Source organism: Capsicum annuum, chromosome 2, assembly GCF_002878395.1.
Source record: "Capsicum annuum cultivar UCD-10X-F1 chromosome 2, UCD10Xv1.1, whole genome shotgun sequence".
NCBI classification, from domain to species: Eukaryota; Viridiplantae; Streptophyta; class Magnoliopsida; order Solanales; family Solanaceae; genus Capsicum; species Capsicum annuum.
The window spans coordinates 9,976,140-9,982,765 of NC_061112.1; positions in this window are offsets into that span (position 1 = coordinate 9,976,140).

Below are 6,626 nucleotides of genomic sequence, written 5' to 3' on the forward strand. Positions count from 1 at the left end.
AATAGCTATTCATGAAGCAAGCCGAGAATATGTATGGTTGAGGCCCATGATGCATCTCATTGGAGAAGAATATGGTTTGAAATATGACAATGTACCCACAATATTATATAGAGATAATGCAATATGCATAGCACATTTTAATGGAGGATTCATCAAATGAGATAGAACGAAGCACACTTTATCAAAACTTTTTTATACACATAAGCTACAAAAGAATGGTGATATTAGCGTGCAATAAATTCGTTAAAGTGATAATGTGATTGATTTATTCACCAAGTCTCTTCCAACTACAACTTTCAAGAAGATAATGCACAAGATCAGAATGAAAAGACTCAATGATGTTCTCATTAGGGGAGTTAATACGTATTGTACTCTTTTTTCCTTATGAGGTTTTGTCCCACTGGGTTTTTCTTGTAAGGTTTTAATGAGGCAACCTATATGTGTATTGTTAGAGATGCGTACTCTTCTTCCTTCACTAGATTTTTTTTCCCACTGAGTTTTTTCTAGTAAGGTTTTAACGAGACACATTATCTATCTAGACATTCAAGGGGGAGTGTTATAAATGTATTTACATTATAGTGAATGTCTATTAATATCTAATAATATCTATCAAGATCTAGTTGATATGTATCAAAATTTGAAGTATCTGTCTTTTAGTCAGAAACTAGGAGTAAATTTCCCCTATAAATAGAAGGGCTTCCTTCATTGTAAATCACCCTCAAGAATCTTATGATCTCTCATCTCTCAAGATAAACAAAGAATCCTCCCCTCTTCTCTCTCTATTTATTTTTGTTGTTCTTGCTTTTATATTTCATAACAAACAACTTATTCTTAGAAATTATACAATACATACTATTGTGAATATGACAAACCAAACACTCAATAAGAAATAATCCCACCGTAATTAATTCTATCATAACTTATCCAAACATAACTTATCCCAGCATAACTTATCTAAGTATAAATTGAGTTCAAACCAAACATCCCTCTTAAAGTCTCACTAGTGACATATCAGAATCAAATGTCTCCAAACATATGACTTCAAAAATTCAACTCCACCCTGTAAATGGGAGCTACGGAATTTTTAACTATAAAATAAATTCACATCTTATTTATTTCAGTGTTCTCACACAAATCAAAAAATTCTTAAGATATTTTTTTATTTTGCTTTTTTTTTCTATGGAATTAGATTTTTCATTACTGATCTAAACGTTTTTTCGAATTCTTATGTATGATGATTGACTTATCCTTGAAATATTGAATGTTGTTATAAAGAAATGTTTGATGAGAATTTGATCATTTTATTAAAGTGCGATGTGATTTTAGAGTGCAAGAGTTTCACTGATTTCGTTGTCCATTAAAATATTTTTGATCCGTTATTGAATCCATTTATATTGATGCAAGAATTTTAGGGTTCACTTGCTAGGATGCATTAGAAAAAAATAACGCATGCATTATCTCTATATCTTATTAATATATTATTTGATACACTTTTCAACTTATGTATTAGTTATACACTCTATTGTGCATTATGTTGTGCATAATCAATACATAGAAAACCTTGGTATTAACAATATAAGGGATTCTAATGCATGCATTAGCACAAGCAAAGACACGATAACCCCTCAAAACTTTTTTTACATTATTTTTATTATATTTTTGGAGAGTATTTATTATTATTTTTATTTAAAAATATGCAATGCAAACTATTTTTAACACGTCAAATCAAACACTGCATAAAAATAATACAATTATAACTAATTCGAGCATTAATAATGCATGCATTACTAACATATCATTTTGTGTTAGTCTTATACACTCTACCTAACGACTGTTTATTGATATACTTCAATACAATGATCTTCTATTTTCTACCAAAATACTAAGCAATTTTATAGCACTTTTATGGATTTAGGTAAAGTTCTTTTCATGTGATCTAAGGTCACGGGTTTAAGTCGTGGAAATAGCATCTTGTAGAAATACAAAGTAAGATTATGTATAATACATTTTGTGATTCGATCCTTTCTCGAATCTCATGGATAGCGGAAACTTTAATTCACCTAATTATCCATTTTACTTTTATGGATTTAGGTATGTTTGTGCTATATTTTTTCTTTATTATATTTTCCTTTTTTTTAACTTGATGCGTGGCTCAATTAATTTGACTCTTTAATTATTTATTTATAGTGGTATGTAAGACCCCGCAAAATTCTAAGCTTAACTCAGACCTTTAAAGCTTGTTAAGGGGTCTCAGACTTAGAAATTTTTTAGCTAAGTAGTCAGACTTAGTGTTATTTTAGCCTTCATAGGTTGGTGACTCTATCTCATGACTCTCATGTCTTTAAAGTAATGATTTTTAGGTTGAATCATGATCAGAAATGTCAGTGAGTGTTCCCAAAAAAGTTTTGGATTTTTCGGACTTCATTTGGATCATATTTGAAAGCTCAAACCAGTGGATCGACGCAATTTCGACGCGCCATGTCGCCCATCACATCGATGAATATTTTTCTCCAGCTCCTAGTGTAAATTTTAGTGAACCGATATGGACTCGACATGACACCTTGGCTATCGCGTCGATGCCAATGACGTGGCACGTCGATCTGCGCGTCGCTAGGTCAGTTTTAAGTCATTAAAAAGTTGCGTCCTCATGGGTAATTGGGTATTTTTCCCACGTCTATCAACCTCGAAACATGAAATTAAATCCTTCGAAGGGAAAAACCTATTCACTCTTCACAAGTTGCTCTCAAGAACAAATCCTAGGAGATTTCAAATTCAATTTAAGGCTTAAGAACTTACCATCAATCTTTCAAAATTTAATTGTTAAGGTATGTTAAGTATTCATTCAAGGGTCCCTTCTACCCTTGGAGTTCAAGAATCTATTTTTAAAACCTCAAGTGTATTGATTACATGAATTTCATGTTGTGTTTGATTATATTCATGATTATAATGATTAATTGGGTTTCTAATCCATGTTTTTTTTATAAATTTCATGTGGTTATTTGATATATGTATAGAATCATGTAAATCCATACTAAACTCTTGAAATTGTAAATGGGGATTTGAATTATGGTGCCCATATGTGGTTAGTGTCATGTGCATGGATTATGTCTTCCAAGTGTTTGATAAATTGCTCATGTAAACAAAAAAAAAGGAAAACAATCATGTTATGTTAGCTTATGTGCAAGTTATATCATGCAAGTGTTTGATGGAATATCTCTATAAATGAGTTATGATCAAGTGCATATAGTTATGCCTTTCAAGTTTATGCTATGATTTATTTTTCATGCTATCGAGTTCTGGGGGTATCCAATACCTAAAAACTTAGCTGTTACCTAGAGCTATGGTAGTTACAGAATAGTCTCAGTAGTGTCACAAATAGTAGCCTCAGTAATCAGTCACAGTTACTGTTCAGTATTCAGTTCAGACCTCAGTAAATCCAGCTAATCAGCAGAACTCTGTAGTATTCCATTAGTTAATAGAATTCAGTAGTACTCCGTCAATTAACGAAACTCAGTGAACTAAGTTCAGTTCAGTTAGATAGTATGATCAGTAACAGTTCAGTCCAGCCTAGTGCAGTTTAGAAATCAGTTTAGTGTCTATTCAGTTGACAGTAGAATTCAGCACCGAGCGAACCCAGGGATAAGGACATTCCTGCCAGCAGAGAGTTTGACCCTTAGTAGTAGTCCCTGCATTATAGAACTATGTAGCCAGCGTAGGTTGAGATATCTTCCTATCAGGTTAGAGTTGATACATCTCATACGAGTTTTTCTGCCAACAAGGGTTGACTTTTTTGTCAGAGAGGGTTAACTCACAGTTGTCTTTACCTATGGCACGATGCTAACACCCTTCTAACCCAATCTATTCAGGAAGGGGTATGTCGGTTAGATAATTACCTTTTATAGTATTAGTTTCAGTCTTCAGAATAAAACTCAGTTCAGTTCTACAAAAATCAGGACTGTCAGACACAGTCACACAGTTTAGTACGAAACTCAGAATAGTTCCACAGAATTGGGACTGTCAGATACATTTGCTCAGTTAACAGTAATACAGTATCAGTAAACTTAGATCAGTAAACTAGTGATTCTGAGCGCAGTATCCAGTGTTACTATGACCTCAGTTACAGTTTACGTATCTCATGCATGTACTCTCATTCAGCTATATGCATGTTATTCAGTCAGTATTGTTCATGCATATGAACCCATACATCTCAACCTACCTCACTTAGCATACTAGTACATTCAAGGTACTGACATATACCTTTATTTTGTGCTATGATATCTTATATTATCGGTTCAAATGCACGGGCTCCCGATCACACTTAGCAGCCCGATCCATTAGCAACAGACTAGTGGTGAGTCCTCATTGTTCGAGGACAGATTTATTATTCCAGTATTTTAGTACTCAGTTTATTTCAGTAGTCAGAGTTAGTTGGGGACTTGTCCCATTAACTCCTTGTTCAGATAGTAGAGGATTTTCACACTAGAGTATTTATAGATAAATGTTCAGTTTTGGTATTGATGTACCATACTCAGTATTTATTTAAAGAAGTTTCCGCCTAATTTTTGCATAATTACAGTATTACTATTCAGTTATTACAGCAAGTACCTGTCATGGGTTAGCTTGTGATCCTTCGAGATTATGAGCACCGTGTAATGTCAGGGATACAGACTCGGAGCGTCACATAGCAGTATAAAAAAATAGATAACTACATGGCTTAGTAAATATAGACTCCTAATTATCTTATTTAGCGTCAATTTTAATTATTTATCATTCATAGTATATCTTGGCCAATTAAATATAATTTATAGCCTCTTTCTTTATTTTCTCTCTTTCTCTACCTTTTCTCAGTTCAATTTCATGCCGGTCGCTCGACGGCTATTCATCTTATGGGGAGATTAGTGAAACAATTTTCGGAGAGAAAGAAGGACTTATATATGGTGTTTATTAATCTTGAGAAGACATATGACAGAGTTCTCGAGGAGACTCTGTGGAGGTGCTTGGAGGTTATAGGGGTGCCCGTGGTGTACACTAGGTTGATTTAGGATATGTATGATAGTACGAAGACTCGTGTGAGGACGGTAGGTGGATATTCAAATCATTTTCCAGTTTTGATAGGGTCGCACCAAGGATTGACTCTTAGCCTATTTTTATTTGCCTTGGTGATGGATGTTTTAATGCGACATATTTAAGGAGAGGTGCCTTGGTGTATGTTATTTGCAGATGATATAAAACTGATTAACGAGACTCGGGGTAGAGTTAATGATAAGTTGGAGATTTGGAGACAGACGCTTGAGTCTAAAGGATTTTGGTTAAGTAGAACCAAGACGGAGTACTTGGAGTATAAGTTCAGTGATGTGTCACAGGAGGCTGGAGTGGTTTTGAAGATGGACTCTCAGGTCATTCAGAAGAGAGAGAGTTTCAAGTATCTGGGGTCTATGATTTAGGGCAATAGTGAGATTGATGAGGATGTCATGCATCGTACTGGGGCAGAGTGGTTGAAATGGAGGCTCACTTCGTGAGTTTTATGTGATAATAAGGTACCCCCAAAGCTTAAAGGTAAGTTCTATGGAGTGGCAGTCCGTCCGGCTATGTTGTATAGAGTGGAGTATTGGCTAGTTAAGAACTCCCTAGGAAAGATAGAGAGGGGAATGAGATTATTTAAGAGAAGTAGGAATTGCCTTGGTAGAGGATAAGATGCGGAAAGTAAGGTTATGTTAGTTTGGGCATGTGATGAGTAGGAGCTCTGGTGCTTTATTGTGGAGGTGTGAGACACTGACTATGGATGGTTTTAGGCGGGGTAGAGGTAGACCAAAGAAATATTGGAGGGAGGTGATTAGGCATGATATGGAGCAGTCACAGCTTACAGAGGACATGGCTCTTAATAAGAAGGTGTGGAGGACGCGGATTAGGGTAGAGGGTTGGGGGTTAGGGGGAGTGTGTCGGTAATAGCAAGGGAACGTTCTTTTGTCTAGAGTTTCTTGTTTGCGGTGTTGTGGTTGTAGTATTATCGTGTGGCTATTTTGTATACCGTACTAATTTATATGCACTTATCTTTGGTGTTTGTTACACTGTTAGTTTATTTTGCGTACCGTACTAGTTTATATGCACTTATCCTTGGTGTTTGGTATACTATTATCGGTCTTAAGCCAGAGATCTATTGAAAACAACCTCTCTATTTCACCTGAGGTATGGGTGTCAAACGGGCCGGGCCGGGCCAACCCGAAACCGGTCCTTCCATCTTAACCGGGTTGATGGCCGGTTTTGACGCTAGCCGGGCCGGGCCAGGCCAAACAGTAAAAAATTAAAACCCACCCTAACCCGGCCCACTTAACCCAACCCGTTCAAACCCACCAAAACCCGATCAAACCCGGTTAAAAACAGGTCAAATCCGTTTAAAAAATAAATAAATAATCCAATATACACTATATACACTCCAATATACAATATATATTTTTAAAAAAATACATAAACAATTACACATATATACGTGCCATTCAATATATAATTATATATGACTATACGTACTACTTTAAATAAAACATATGCTATAATAGTATAATATATATATACCCTACAATATATATATATATATATATATATACACTAATTTATAAAACATATACACA